At 51.9% G+C, this 15,992-nt stretch overlaps 1 protein-coding gene across 2 annotated transcripts in view; it reads right to left on the bottom strand.

The window, feature by feature from the left end:
* Positions 1-15,410, bottom strand: part of ARAP1 (ArfGAP with RhoGAP domain, ankyrin repeat and PH domain 1) — a 192,906-nt gene extending 177,496 nt beyond the window's left edge. For both annotated transcript variants that reach the window (XM_053306340.1, XM_053306342.1), the window contains exon 1: positions 15,247-15,410. The gene's annotated coding sequence lies outside the window, so the exon portion shown is untranslated. The remainder of the gene's footprint in view (positions 1-15,246) is intronic.
* Between the last annotated feature and the right edge of the window lie 582 nt (positions 15,411-15,992).

Below are 15,992 nucleotides of genomic sequence, written 5' to 3'. Positions count from 1 at the left end.
AATCTTTTGATTGGTTGTTTTTATTTTCTTGTAAACCACCCAGAGAGCTTGCATTTTGGGCGGTATAAAAATATGTTAGTTAATCAGTTGATTGATTGATTAACCAACCAACCCACCCAGAGTCCAACCTAGCTGCTGCATTCTGTAGCAGCCAGCTACTGTTTCTGGACTATGGACAAAGTCAGTCCAACAGAGAGTGCATTGTAGTAGTCAAGTCTGGCAGTTACCAGCATATGCACCTCTGTTTTAATGTAGTTTATCTGCAGAAATGAATGTAGCTAGCATATCAGCAGAAGCTGATAGAAAGCACTCCTGGCCACTGCCTCAGCTTGAGAAACCAGAGAGAGGTTTGGGTCCAGACATACCCCCAAGCTGCATACCTGCTCTTTCTGGGGGAGTGCAACCCAATCCAGAACCCTACCCAGCCCCAGCAGAGCATCCTTCCAGTGGCTGTTGCTGGTGTCTGTCTTATGTTTCTTTTTTAGATTGTGAGCCCTTTGGGGACAGGGAGCCATTTTAGTTATTTATTTATGTATATTTATGTAAACCGCTTTGGGAACTTGTGTTGGAAAGAGGTATATAAATACTCGTAGTCGTAGCCCTTCAGGAGCCCATACAATCGCTCTCGTTTTGAAGAGCAACCATCTCAGAGACACCATCTGGAACCTACTTGAGAGGTAGGAGCGGAACCACACTGCAAAGCAGGGCCTCCCACCCCCAACCCCTTCAGGCGCTCCAGGAGGATACCACGGTCAATGGTACTGAAAGCCTCCGAGAGCTCCAAAAGGAGCAACAGAGTCACACTCCCGCTGTTGATTCCTAATTGGAGATCATTCCACAGGCCGACCCAGGCTGTCTCCACCCCACAGCCTGCCCAAATGTCAGTTTGAAATGGATCCAGATAATCTGCTTCTTCCAGGACTGCCTGCCTTGCCCAACCATGGGTGGTTAGAGACAGGCCTATAATTGCCTAATTCTGAGGGATCCAATACAGGTCTCTTCGACAGCGGGTTGAAGACGACACGGATTTCCGCCTGCAAGCAAATCACTTCTGGGCCAAGAGCTCTGGATGCAGGTCAAAGGCTGGAGAGCAAGTCCTTGCTCCCTATAAATACTCCAGGCCTTGATGTCCTCAAGGCTTCTGAGAACTCCCTGGCGCCAAGCCACTTCTGCTCCGAGCATTACCAAGGGCTGCTTTTCAGCTTCCTTTGGCCGAGCCAGATCGGCAGCCCCAGAGAAGAACGCTCAGCTTGTCCCTCAGAGCCACCTCTAGCCTGACACCCACATGCAAAGCCTCTGGCCTACCAGCTTGGCAGGAGGCAGGATGCTCAAAAGCAAGGGAAAGCATTTCAACCCTAGGCTGGAGCCAGGAAGAGAGAATGCCAAGGCCAGAGCGAAGCCCAGCAAGTCTACAACTTGCCGTTAGGGGGGAAAACTACCTGAATATGGTTTATTTCTTTAGCCACTTCAAAAGCTGCCTCTTTGCTCAGTTAGCAGGAGTGAGCTGCCGACATACAGTTCATGCCTGAAGTGGATGTACAGTTGTCTTTTGTATTTGCTGGCAGTTTATGGAAGGGATTATACGGGACCCACTTGGACTGTGAAACTGGGAGAGAGGCTAAAGAGGCCAGGCTCGTCCCAGGAGAAAACAAACCTTTTGCCCTTTTACTTAAAAGTAAGGTTGTCAGTGTGGACTCCTGGTGACCACAGAGCCATGTGGTTTCCTTTGGTAGAATACAGGAGGGGCTGACCATGGCCAACATGCGGTCTTCTGCCCCCTTGCAGAGCAAAAAGGTCAACCTATTCACTCTTATGCATCTATTAACTAACAAGTACTTGGGTGACTGACACTTTAAAATTAAGCTACTAGTACTTAAGCCTTTGCTGTTTGCACTGACCTCGCAAGATCCTCCAGCCGCCGCCACCAACTGCTGGGTGACAGCCTGTCCTCCCTCCCACCCCAAAAGCCAGCCAGCCACCCATTCATCCATATATTTCCAAAGAGGTGACAGACTGGCCATGATGCCTGCAAACAGGAGAGGCGCACCTAAGATTGCCTCCCTCGAGACCAAGATGCCAGGCTCCCAATGCATCATGTTCACCAATTGGCCCTGCATTTGCTCCGAGAAATGAGATGATGCAGCTTGGCTCTACCAAGGGAGTCAAATTAGCAGGCCACTTCAAGGACCTAGGACTCAGATTTAAAGTCACTGTTCGAGATTGCCTTAAACCAAAGGGTTACCAAGTTCGGGTCCCCAGATGTTGTTGGACTACAACTCCCATCACCCTCAGCCACAACAGCTGAAGGCCACTGTGCCTGATAATGATGGGAGTAGTAGTAGGAGGAGTCCCCAACAACATCTGGGGACCCCTAGGGGTAGACAGCATCCGGTTAGATGGATCAATGTTCTGGCTCTGGATTTGGCAGCTTTGCGACATGTTCAGAAACTATACGAAGGCCGGATTGAAGGCATGCCCTCAACTCCTGCTTGTGGCTTCCAGTGGCATCTGGTGGGCCACTGTGTGAGACAGGATGCTGGACTAGATGGGCTTCCTTGGGCCTGATCCAGCAGGGCTGTTGTTATGTATTGCAAGACAGTAGTACAGATCCATCTTGCTGCACATCTGTCCTTGCTCCAAGAGCTGGAACCTGCTTATTCAGATCCCAGGTACACAAATATCTCCAGAGAGAAGACGACCTTTAAGCATCACTTGTGAAAATGCCCTTCGTAGATGCAAAGTGGGGGGGGGAATCTAACCAACCCTGCCAGAATCTGAAGGTGAGGCCCACCCAGAAATGTCCCTGTCCCATTATAGCAGTAAGAGAAAGCAAGCCACTCCTCAGAGTTCAGCATTACCAGAATGCCAGGCCAAGGGGACTGAGCCATTGAAAAGAAGGAAAAGGACACAACCGGGTTTCCCCGAAGAGCAAGCTGGAGGGAGGGAACATCGCACAGCGTGATCAGAAAGGGTGCTCTATGCTAAGATCCACCCATTCTGGCGAGGGGAACAGACTCTGATTCATCCTGATTCATCGGAGCAACATCCAAAGAGGCAAAAGGAGAAAATGCAGAAAACCACTCACAAGGACGCCCGTGTGCCCACACCCATGTCTACGGGGCTTGCATGGGACGACTTCCCACTGAATTATGCCCCGTAGGTCAGATCCATCTCTCCCACACAGCCCATTCACATCTGCCACCTGAAACAGCCTCTGCCCACCTGTCTGCCTCTCCTTCGGCTTCATGGTGTGTTTACTTCTGACCCTTTATTGCAGGGGTTCTCCTGCCCACCTTGTGTCCAGGGTTCCCTCTAACACGGATTCCCAGATGTTGTTGACTACAACTCCCATAATCCCCAAGCAAAGGCCACTGCAGCAGGGGATGCTGGGAGTTGTAGTCTACAACATCTGGGAATCCTTGTTAGAGGCAACACTGCTTGGGTCTCCAGATGTCACTGGACTACAGCTCCCATCATCCACAACCACCACAAGACTATTGTGGCTGTGGATGGTGGGAGTTGTAGTCCAACAACCTAAGATGGAAAACCCCCGCCTTAATGTATAATGAAGCTCTTTGAGCAGTGGGGGGGGCACTTCCCCCACCCTTCAGTTATCCCCCATGTCGAGGGGCACCTCACAGAAGGCTCGGGTGAGGAGGCTTCCCCAAAATCAGAGCCAAACCAGCAAGAGAGGAAATGGGCACGTGCTCCTGATCCCGACTGTGGACTGGGAGCAGCCAAAGGTCTCTTTCAGGCTAGCAATGGGAGCCGAAACGTTGCAGCCGTGTTTGTGGGAAGATGTGAATGCAAAGCCATTGCTGTCCTTTTCTTCTTGCATACAAAGAGTCTTTTTCCCCCTCTCTCAGGGTGGGTGAGGGAAAGCTGGTGACCTGCTTCAGTTTTTCGTCTGTAGTGGCCACTGTTTCTCCGCTCTCTCTGCTCCAAAGAGCCCCTACTCGGAAAGCTCAAAGAGCGGCATCATTCCTTATATTTGTGGGGCCTGATCTGCAGAGAGACAGGCTGGCATTGGGGGGACTTTTCTGATTTCAAAGGGATCGTCGTCCTCAGAAAGACACCAACAAGGCTTCTGCCACCGTAAAAACTTCATGCATCAGGACAAAGTGGGCTCCGACCCAAGAAAGTGTCCCCTGCTGACTGAGCAAAGAGGCACCTTTTTAAAGTGGTGATTCTCTTTATTGAGCAGGGGGAGAGCATCTGGCCCTATCCGTCCCAGCAGAGCATCCCTCCAGTGGCTGTTGCTGGTGTCTGTCTTATGTTTCTTTTTTAAATTGTGAGCCCTTTGGGGACAGGGGGTCATTTCATTTATTTATTTCTAGCTATCTATGTAAACCGCTTTGGAAACTTTTTGTTGAAAAGCGGTATATAGATACTTGTCGTAAAGCCTGTCCCATCTTTAAGGGGTCAAAAGACTCTGCCACCTTCTTCTGAAAAGCTACCATGGCCTGAAAGCCATCAACCCCAGCCCTGGAAAACCCCAAACACCTGATCACCAAGACAGCTAGGGAGACAGCTAGCTAATCACCACACCCTTAGGAAGGGGACTGAAAATAAAACTGCTAATATTACAATGCCCTTACGCACAAATCTATGGGGCAGCTACATTTGGAGTACTGCAGGCAGTTCTGGTGACCATTTCTTAAGGAGGACATTGTAGGAAGGCAGTGTAGTGCAGTGGTTAGAGTGTTGGACTAGGACCAGGAAGAACCGAGTTCAAATCCCCATTCAGCCATGAAACTCACTGGGTGACTCTGGGCCAGCTGCATCTCTCTCAGCCTAACCTACCCCACAGGGCTGTTGTGAGGACAAACATAAACATGTACACCGCTCTGGGCTCCTAAGAGGAACAGCGGGATATAAATGTAACAGTAAATAAATAAATAAAAATAGATTATAGAACTGGAAAAGGTGCAGAAGAGGGCAACCCAGATGATCAGGGGCCTGGAGCACCTTCCTTATGAGGCCAGGGTACCCCACATGGAGCTTTTTAGTTTGGAAAAGAGGCAACTATGGGGAGACATGATAGAGGTGTATACAGTTATGCATGGAGTAGAGAGTGTGGAAAGAGAGAAATAAGAACATAAAAACTGCCCTGCTGGATCAGGCCCAAGGCCCAACTAGTCCGGCATCCTGTTTCACACAGTGGCCCACCAGATTTATTTTATTTATTTGATTTCTATACTGCCCTTCCGAATATGGCTCAGAATGGTTTACACAGAGAAAAAATTAATAAATACATAAATAAATAAGATGGATCCCTGTCCCCAAATGACACTGGAAGCCTACAGGCAGTATAGGGTATGAGGGTATGCCCTCTCCCTCCTGCTGTTACTCCCCCGCAACTGGTACTCAGAGGCATCCTGCCTTTGAGGCTGGAGGTGGCCCACAGCCCTCCGACTAGTAGCTGTTGATAGACCTCTCCTCCATGAAGTTATCCAAACCCCTCTTAAAGCCATCCAGGTTGTTGGCTGTCACCACATCCTGTGGCAGAGAGTTCCACAAGTGGATCACACGTTGTGTGAAAAAGTACTTCCATTTGTTGGTCCTAGACCTTCTGGCAATCAATTTCATGGAGTGACCCCTGGTTCTAGTGTTGTGTGAGAGGGAAAAGAATCTCTCTCTCTCCGCTTTCTCCACCCCATGCATGATTTCATAGACCTCTATCATGTCTCCCCGCAGACAGCTTTTTTCTAAACTAAAAAGCTCCAGGTGTTGTAGTCTTGCCTCATAAGAAAGGTGCTCTAGGCCCCTGATCATCTTGGTTGCTCTCTTCTGCACCTTTTCCAGTTCTACAATGTCCTTTTTAAGATGTGGTGACCAGAACTGTATGCAGTACTCCAAGTGTGGCCGCACCATAGTTTTGTATAAGGGCATTATAATGTTAGCCGTTTTATTTTCAGTCCCCTTCCTAATGATCCCTAGCATGGAATTGGCCTTTTTCACAGCTGCTGCACATTGAGTCGACACTTTCAACGAGCTGTCCACCACGACCCCAAGATCCCTCTCCTGGTCCGTCACCGACAGCTCGGATCCCATCAGCATATACTTGAAGTTGGGGTTTTTCATCCCAATGTGCATCACTTTACACTTGCCAACATTGAACCGCATTTGCCATTTTGTTGCCCACTCCACACATGAACTTGTCCCCTTATGACTGCTAAGTTTTTTCAAGAGTCTTTGATGTGGCATCTTGTCAAAAGCTTTTTGAAAGTCCAAGTATAGTATACTATGTCAGCCAGATCACCTTTATCTACACACTTGTTGACGCTCTCAAAGAACTCCAAAAGGTTCGTGAGGCTGCTGGTTCTCCCCCAGCAGGGCCTGTTCTTCTATGTGCTTTACAATTTTATCCTTGAGGATGCTTTCCATCAATTTGTCTGGAACAGACGTTAAGCTAATTGGTCTGTAATTTCCCGGATCCCTTTTTGAAAATCGGTGTTACATTTGCTACTTTCCAGTCCTCTGGTACAGAGCCCGATTCCAGGGATAAGTTATATATATATACTGCTAGCTGGTCAGCAATTTCACATTCGAGTTTTTTAGGCACTCCTGGATGGATGCTGTCTAGCCCTGGCAATATGCTAGTTTTTAATTTTTCCAGACAGTTTAGAACATCATCTCTTGTTATGGCTATCTGACTCAGCTCTTTAGCCACTGCCGCTGAAGTGCCTAGTTCAGGAACAGGTATATGCTCAGTAACCTCTGCCATGAAGACAGACGCAAAGAACTCATTCAGCTTCTCTGCAACCTCCATATCCTCCTTAATAATCCTTTTCACTCTCTCATTGTCTAACGGTACAACCACCTCCCTAGGTTTCCTGCTTCTGATGTATTTAAAGAAGCTTTTGTTATTCCCCTTGATGCTTTTAGCTAAATATTCCTCAAACTCTCTTTTCACCTCTCTTATTGTCACCTTGCATTTCTTTTGCCAGAGTTTGTGTTCCTTTCTGTTCTCTTCATTTGGACAGGTCTTCCATTTCAGAAGAAAGTCCTCCTCCCTTTTATGGCTTCCTTGACGGTACCTATTAGCCATGCTTGCATCCTTCTGGACTTAGTGATACCTTTCCTCCTTTTTAGTATACATTCTAACTGTGCTTCTAGTAAACTCCATGCATTCTGGAGTGAAGCGACTCTCCTGATTTTCCCTTTCAGTTTTCTTTTCACCATACTCCTCATTTTGGAGACGTTTCCTCTTCTGAAATTCTTCCTTCTGAAAAGTCTTCTGAAAGACTTCCTTGGCGATTCTCTCCCCACATGTATGCTGAATTTGATCACACTATGGTCACACTTCCCTAAGGGGTCCATGACACTGACATAACACACCAGGTACTGGGTGCCACTCAGGATTAAGTCCAAGGTCGCCTTCTCTCTGGTTGGTTCCGTGACCAACAGTTCTAGGGCACAGTCATTCAACATATCTAGAAGTATGACCTCTTTCTCATTACCTGACTGTGAATTTACCCAGTCTGTGTGTGGGTAATTGAAGTCACCCATTATTCCTGCCCTGCCTCTCCTTGAAGCCTCGATGAGTTCCTTCTGCAACTCCCAGTCACTGTCAGCATTTTGATCCAGAGGACGATAGCACATCCCCAGTAGCACATTCCCTTTCCGGCCTTGTATAGTCACCCAACTTGGTTTCTCAACAAGCTTGGTTCAAGTGCAGCCTGTGCCTTTTGTACAGGTTTTGCTTGCCACAAAATGTATCCCTGTGCCTAACAAATCTAAACCATGTTGCTCCATGGGCAGAAGTTCGCCACCTTGGTCTCGAGGGAATCAACTTGTTCCCTGAAAGCCAGGAGCTCCTTGCACCGAGCACACACCCATGACTTCTGCCCATGGGGCAAATAGTCATACATGCAACACTTTGTGCAATACATTGAGAAGTACCCCCCACCACCATGCTGACTTTCTATCTTCATAACTGGTGAAGGAGGAAGTAGTAATTACCTTCTCTTCCCATTGGGCTCCTTGTGATCAAGGGGACTCATTTCAGGCTCCCTTGTACACTTCTCACTAGACTCCCGCAAAACTCCAGTGCCCTGTTCACTAAGCTCAATTCGCTAAGCTCTTGGACCATCACCTCTTATATAGAGAGTAGGCTTCAAACTGAGACACAGGAATGTGGGCTCTCCCACCAGGTGTGACTCACTACAGCCCTATCTGACTCCTCCCTCTGCCCCCCTCTAGGCAGGAAGAAACAACTAAATGACACAGAGCCCCCAATTCAAGCCCTGGCAAATAAACACAGATACACACACTAGGACTTCTGCTTTAAAGAGAAATTTTTCTCCCTCTCACACAACATTAGAACCAGGGGTCATCCCATGAAACTGGAGGCTGGGAAATTTAGGACAGACAAAAGGAAGTACTTTTTCACACAGCGCATAATTAATCCATGCAATTAATTCTCTGCCACGGGGTGTGGTGATGGCCACCATCTTGGGTGTCTTTAAAAGGGGCTTAGACAAATTCATGCAAGACATGGCTACTAGTCTGAGGCCTACAGGACACCTCCAGTCTCAGAGGCACGATACCTCTGAATACCAGTTGCAGAGGGAGAATAGCAGGAGAAAGGGCATGCACATACCTCTTGCCTGTAGGCTCCCAATGGCATCTGGTGGGCCACTGTATGTAACAGGATGCTGGACTAAATAGGCTACGGGCCTGATCCAGCAGGGCTGTCCTTATGTTCTTAAGGATCTTCTTGCTAACTGGGCAAAGAGGCACCTTTTAAATGTGGTGATTCTCTTTATTTAGCAGGGGGAGAGTAACTGGCCCTCTCCACCCCCAGCACAGCATCCCTCCAGTGACTGTTGCTGGTGTCTATCTTATGTTTCTTTTTAGATGGTGAGCCCTTTGGGGACAGGGAGCCATCTGATTTATTATTTTTCTATGTAAACCGCTTTGGGGACTTTTGTTGAAAAGCGGTGTATAAATATTTGTTGGTGGTGGTTGTTGCTGCTATCCCAGCACAAAGCTGGCGCTTAACTTGGGAGACCAGCTCATAGGAAACATAGGAAACTGCCATATACTGAGTCAGACCATTGGTCTATCTAGCTCAGTATGGTCTTCACAGACTGGCAGTGGCTTCTCCAAGGTTGCAGGCAGGAATTTCTCTCAGAAAGAAACCTTCAAGGAAACAGGATGGAATGGGTGCCCCCATACTAGGGAACTGGAACGTTCCCCTTCTCGTCATCAGGTTAGTAAACCTGCATGTCATTTCTGCAATGCTCCTGCATAGGAATCGGGAGGGAAGACGCGACCAAGAGGTTCACGCAGATGAGACAGTAAATCTCTTCTGGAAAAGTTTGTATGGTTATGTGCAAAAAGACAAGAGTATCTCTTCTAAACAGCAATGGGACAAATTGTGGAAATGGACGTCGGACGTAAACCCCGCCCCCCCCGATTACCTGATGTGCCTTGTAATCCCCCACCCCCGAGTTACAGTACTACCTGCATATACTTCATAACGTGTGTGTTTCCAAATCCTTGTGTGTAAATCTTTGTAGATATATCATGTACAAACAACCACTTTGTATATAATTGTGCTTTGGCAACGTACTGTATGCTTTGGTAGTTTGTTGGTTCAATTAAAAAAATCTTGTCCTATAAAAAAAAATCTTGTCCTATCCTGGAGAAGCCAGGGAGGGAACTTGAAACCTTCCCAGAGCGGCTTCATCCCCTGAGAGGAATATCTTGCAGTGCTCAGACATCAAGTCTCCCATTCAGATGCAACCAGGGCGGACCCTGCTTAGCTATGGGGACAAGTCATGCTTGAAACCACAAGACCAGCTCTCCTCTCCAGCTCCTCAACACTTTATTCTGATGAGCACAAATTGGAAATAATACCCCAACGTTCTTCTTATCCTAGCCACAGGCAAGATGAGCCTGGGGTTTCTTAACTGCCAGGGAAGATGCTAGAATGATGGGAGGGGAAGCCACCCTCTTTTCCCCACTCGGGGGCTTCCCAGATGCACCTGCCTGGCCACTGCATAAAGCAGGATGCTGAACTGGATGAGCCTTGGGGCCTTATCCAGCAGGACATTTTCTTATGTAATGCAACCCTCACATTGTGCACAATGTCTGGTCCTGGTTGCAGAATCTAGTAAGAGACAGTTGAGGGAAGAGGCTTCCCTACTCGAGTCATGAGCTGCAACATTCCCCGTTTTGTACCAACACCAGGAAAAGCATGTGTATGCAAGCCAAGATGTGCATCCTGGGATCCCCTGGCGGGAACAGCTACCTCATCGTCCGTGCCTCATGCAGTCCTGATTGGATTCATGCATGGACATGCCAGAGCATTCCACACTCCCCTCTCGTTCCTCCTGAAGCAGCCTTTGGATTTCGCGACAGCATGACCATTTTGGGACGTCCAAAGACAGGGGTTCTCAAATTGGGTCCCCAGATGTTGAAGGACGACAACTCCCATCATCCACTGAAGCTTGGGGTGATGGGAGTTTTCGTCCAACAACATCTGGAGACCCACTTTCCTAGGGACAAGCTCTGCCCTAACAGCTTTTTAAATCGTTTTAAACCCAATGTAAATCTGGTTCCAAATCTGCTGATAAGGAAGCCAAATCATCAGCACGATCTGCAAGGTTTCTTGCCCACTATCAGCCCAAATGATCAGGCGGGAGATTTTACTCCAGGATAAAAACCTTTTTAAAGCTGTTGACTAACAGCTGCAGGCTTAGGTATCCAACGCAGAACTGATTATCTTAAGAATCTCAATCTTAAAAACCTAATGGCTGCAAAAAAATGACTGATGATCACAGGAGCGGAACCCAAGGATTACAGGACCAACATACACCTTGAAAAAGCAAGATAAGGAGCAGACCTCCTAAGGCCATCAGGACTGGAAGCAAGCAAGTCAAACAAAATACAACAGAAAGTCCCCAGGGCAGGCACAGTCTTCTTCTCCAAAACCCCAGTGCAGCAGAGGGGGCAGGAGGACGGCCACTCAGAGGCAGAGCACCTGCCCCAGCTTCAGCAATCCCCCACATCTCCAGCAGGGCTGGGGAGGACCCCTACATGGAACCCTAGAGAGCCGCTGCCAACTAGAGCAGACAATGCTCCGCTAGATGGCCCAATGGTCTGGCTCAGCAGAAGGCAGCCTCCTACTATGTTTTGATCCCATAGCAGGACACACTGCTGCCCCATTGAAACCGAAGGCCAGAAAATTGAGGACCGGCAAAAGGAAGTACTTTTTTACACAGCGTATAATTAATCTATGGAACTCTTTGCCACACAATATGGTGACAGCCAACAGCCTGGATACGGCTTTAAGAGGGGTTTAGATAAATTCATGAAGGACAGGTCAGTCAAGGGCTACTAGTCCAATGGCTACGGGCCCCGTCCAGCCTCAGAGGCAAGAGGCCTCTGAATACCAGTTGCAGGGGTGCAACAGCAACAGGAGAGGGGCCATGCCCTCCCCTCTTGCCTGGGGGCTCATCTGGTGGTCATCTGGTGGGCCACTGTAGGAAACGGGATGCTGGATTAGATGGGCCTCCCTGGGCAAGAGGAGCAGCCTGAAAATCCCCGGCAAGATTGCAAGGGACCCTGCAGCAGCAGCAGCACACCTCCCAGATCATGCACGGCTTCCTTACACAGGTTCCCAACCCACGGACATCCCGGGGCCTCCAAGGCGACAGGGGCTGAGGGCGGCACGTTTGCAAGCACTTATTCGGCACGCTCCCATGGCAGTTCTGTGGACCCTTAAAGCACACCGACCATGTCCCAGGCCCTGGGCAGAAGCTTGTATCTGGAGGGCCTGACAGGGAGGGTGTGTGTGTGGGGGGGGGGAGAGAAACACGATGAGCCACTCCCCTCCCAATGCCTACACTGCAGGGGTGGACGGCCAAGTTCACTGGATCGTCGTCAGAGGCGCACACAGATGAATGACTGCAGTGCAGTTTGGAAGACGACGAGGGCTGCGGTAGCTCCAGATACCAGCCCTGGGAGGAGGAGAGCAGCAGGGAAGGGTGGGCTTCCCAGAGGCACCTAGCTGGCCCCTGGGGGAAACAGGAGGCTGCTGGGCCCACCTCGGTCTGACCCAGCAAGACTCTTCCTAGGAATGGCCCCAGAGGCCCAGAAGCTCCTGCTCCCACATGCACACACCTTAAGGCAGGCCTGCACAACATAAGGCCCGGGGGGCTGGATTCGGCCCGCAGGGACTGTTTGACTGGCCCCCAGGTATCCTGCAGCAACACAGGAGCTGGGGACTGCCTTATAGCACCATCCTGTGCATGCTTTCTCAGTAATATGCTCCATGGTGTGCCCAGTGAGGCTTGCTCCTATATAAGCATGCCTAGGATTGCAGCCTGAAAGCAACGGGGATACAAGGAGAGGAGAGGATTTCGCATTTGTTCGGGGCTGGCATGCATTCCAGGGGCCCCACTGATGAGCAGGGACAGGACTCATTTTCTGGCCACTATCCTTGTTTAAAACTATGGGTCAATTGACAGGGGGAATAGATCCACAAGTAACTAATAATATTTTTAATTTGAATGTAATGTGCTAAAAATTGACCTTGGCCCCTGCACACCAACTTGTTGATGGTTCCAGCCCACTAGGGCATTTGAGTTGTGCAGCCCTGCCTTAAGGACATAAGAACAGCCCTGCTGGATCAGGCCCCAGGGAGCCCATCTAGTCGAGCATCCTGTTTCGCACAGTGGCCCACCAGATGCCTCTGTAGAGCCTAAAGGCAGGAGTTGAAAGGGGCAGGCCCTCTCTCCTGCTGTTGCTCCCCTGCAACTGGTACTCAGAGGCCAGTCCCTGCAGCAAGGACGGGGGCAGGGGGCAGAATCAAGAGGCAGCACAAAAACCATCCACTTGGTGGGCGAGTTTGGTTGCCTCCGTTGGCGGCCCACGACCCAGATGAAGCCAACGAGAGCTACATTCTGAAGCCGCCAACAAGCATCCCCAAATAGATTTTTACTCTCCAAAGCTTGTGGCAGTTTGCAACAGATCCCATCTTGGCTCCCAAAAGTGATCCACCCATAGAGCAGACTTTTTTTTTAAAAAAGGAGTGAAATAAAATCTAATGGGGGTCAAAGTATTTCTCACAGAAAAACAAGAAGCATCTTCCGTTTTACTGGACCAGTTTTTTATTGACTGGTTTTACTGGGCCACTTCATCCACAGACACAAACCCCCGAAATAAAGATGTGGGCCTCCCAGCCGCGGGTGTCCAATGTAGAAGGGCCATGGGCACATGGGGCACAAAGACCCCTTGTTTGCAGGATGCGGCCAAAAGCCTGCGGGCAAAGGACCTCCCAAGGCAGCCCAGGGTGGCTTCAGCCCACTCCATGAGATGCCCGGAGGCTTGACACACAGGGCTTCTGCCCTGAATCTCCTTCAGAAGAGAGTGTGTGTGTTCACACACCAGCCAAACTTACCTCTAAGCCCCTTGGAGATTTCTGGACCCACTCCACACACAAACAGGGTTCCCCCTAACAGGGATTCCCAGATGTTGTGGACTACAACTCCCATAACCCCCAAGCAAAAGCCACTGCAGCTGGGGATTCTGGGAGTTGTATTCCACAACTGGAAGGTCCCTGTTAAAGGGAACACTGCACACAAACTGGGCTTTGTGATGCGAATTCTAATCTTGCTATCTCAACATATGTCCAGGTTTTTCAAATGCTTTGTTTTAAGCTACTTTTTCTTCAGAAATGCAGATCTCTCTCTGCAGGAACTCGCTCTCTCCCTCCCCCCCCCTTTGGCTAGAAGGAAAACGCGGAGCATGCCATGTGGACTTGTTTCAAAACAAAACCGAGAGCAGAAGGGAGGGGCTGCTTCCCTCGATGCCGCGAGGGTGCTTCGAGGCGGCTTCGCTTGACGTTTACCCCGAAGCCAGGTGCGAAGAAGAACTCCCGGGAGTGTCCTCCTCAGCTGGCCGATCCGGGCGCAGGCGCACCCCAAGCCACGCATCCAAACGCGCAAACCCAGGAGGCGCAGCCTGCGAGATTCCAACGCAGAGCCAACCACCCGCACGCAAAAGCAGCGCAGGGCTCTTTGTCACATCAGAGAGGACCGCAAATCAGGGCGGGATCCTCCGGGCGCACATCCACACGCTTGCCAAGCCCGGGGGCAGCAACCTTACTGCGGACCAGCAGCTTAAGGAGTCGTGAAGCAGCAAAGAGCAGGCTGGGGTTCGCGAAGCTGCTTCTAACAGGCAGAAGGAGGACTCCCGACCCGACGAGGCGCAGGAGCAAGAGGCTCGCCGTTGCCGCGGGCGGGCAGGCTGCTGCTTCCCAAGAAGTGGGGCGCGGGGAGGGGGGTGAGAATCCCAGGGAGACACGTTCCCCCAGCAAAGCAGCAGAGAAACCAGCGGAGCTCCTGCGGCACGAGGCGGCTGCGGGGGGGGGGGCGCTGCCGGAGCCTAACAGCTGGGGACCCCAAGCGGGGGCCCCCAGCCTGCTGCACCTCTTGCCTGCCGCGGCGGCCCTTCAGCCCCAGCGACGGCAAGTGGTCCTCCTCCTCCAGCCCCACGTCTGCCTGCCTGCCTGCCTGGCTCTCTGCCCGCGGAAAGTATTGCTGCCTGCTGCTGCACTCGGGAAAGCCACGGGAGCCGAGGGCGCAAGGATCATCCGCCGCCGGGCCAGCCTGGCAGGCGCCAGCAGCGGCAACGAAAGCAAGCACTTCTTGCGAGGAAGAGCAGCAGCTCCGCGTTCCGCCGACTCCTGGGGCAGCGTGACAGGCAGGGAGTCAACAGGTGCAGCTTTCCACTGCCCCCACACACTGTAGTGCGGCGAGAGCGCGTCACTGGTGGCATGTCTGCCTGCCTGCCGAGCAGCTGAGCTAGTCTCCAGCCCCGAGGGGGAAGCGACTCGAGCCACGGCTTCTTCCGCCCTGAAGGCTCCGCTCCGGGAAAGCCGGCTGCACTGGGGCACCACCTAGCCAACTCCGCCGCCGCAGGCCGCGAAAACGCTCTCCGCGGGCGGGCGGGCGGACGGGCAGCCCTTCCCGGCGGGAGACGGCTGTGGCGACGCGTGCTCAGCGCTGCGCTCCTCCAGCGACTGCTGAGGCGGCCGGCTGGGGAGGGCGGCTGGAGGGAGCAGCCCCGGCCCGGGCGCAGGTCGCCGACTCGCCGCCTCCCCGCAAAGCAGCAGCCCAGGAATGTGCGCAGCAACCTCCCTCCTCCTCCTCCTCTCCTCCGGGCCAAAGCGCCGGGCTGGCCCGGGACGGATTCGAGAGGGAGGGGATCCGCCCGCCGCGGGGAACTGACCTGGGCGCCTCCTCCGCCCCCTGCTCCGGCGGCGCCCTTCTTCTTCCTCCTCCTGCTGCTGCTGCTGCCCGGGATCTGGCGCTTCCCACGACGCCCAGCGAGCTTTTGCGCCCCGCTCGCTGCTGGCTGGCCGGGCAGAGAGAGCCGCCCCTTCTGAGCGCCCCGGAGAGCAGCTGAGCTGAGCGGCGCTGCGGGCTGAGCCAGCCCCGCGCGGAGGAGGAGGAGGAGGAAGGGGCGCCCGGGCCAGCACGTGTGCAGGGCGCGACGTGCGGTTCTCCCCGGACACGTGGAGCTCCTCCGGAGCGTCCCGTGGGCGCCTTCGCTGCCCAGAGCCGGCCTCTCCCTTCGCGCTGGAGCGCCGCGCTTGCCTGCCCCGCTCGCCCTCCCTGCAAGCTCCCGGTTCGTCTCAGGGACGCGCCTAAACTCCCGCAGCTGACACGCGCGTGCCTGGATGGGCGCAGGGCTCCTAGCATGTGCACAGAGAGCTCCCTCTCTCGCCACGGGACTGGGGGCCCGGCCGGGGGGGGTCAGCGCACCACCGGGCCAGAAGTGGCCCCCCCCCTTGCCCCATTTAAGGAACTCGAAGGGTTTATTTCCGTGCAAACTGTTAAGGATGAGAGTGCTGTTGGGAAATGTGCTATGAGTTCTGTTTCAAACAACGAACAGGGGACCCAGCGCACCCAACACCCACCCAGAAATGCACGTTGCTCCTTCTATGCCCCCCCTCCATTTTTTTCTGGTGCTGC

This window comes from Hemicordylus capensis, chromosome 3 (genome assembly GCF_027244095.1).
Source record: "Hemicordylus capensis ecotype Gifberg chromosome 3, rHemCap1.1.pri, whole genome shotgun sequence".
NCBI lineage: Eukaryota > Metazoa > Chordata > Lepidosauria > Squamata > Cordylidae > Hemicordylus > Hemicordylus capensis.
This window is presented reverse-complemented; position numbering and strand designations above follow the sequence as displayed.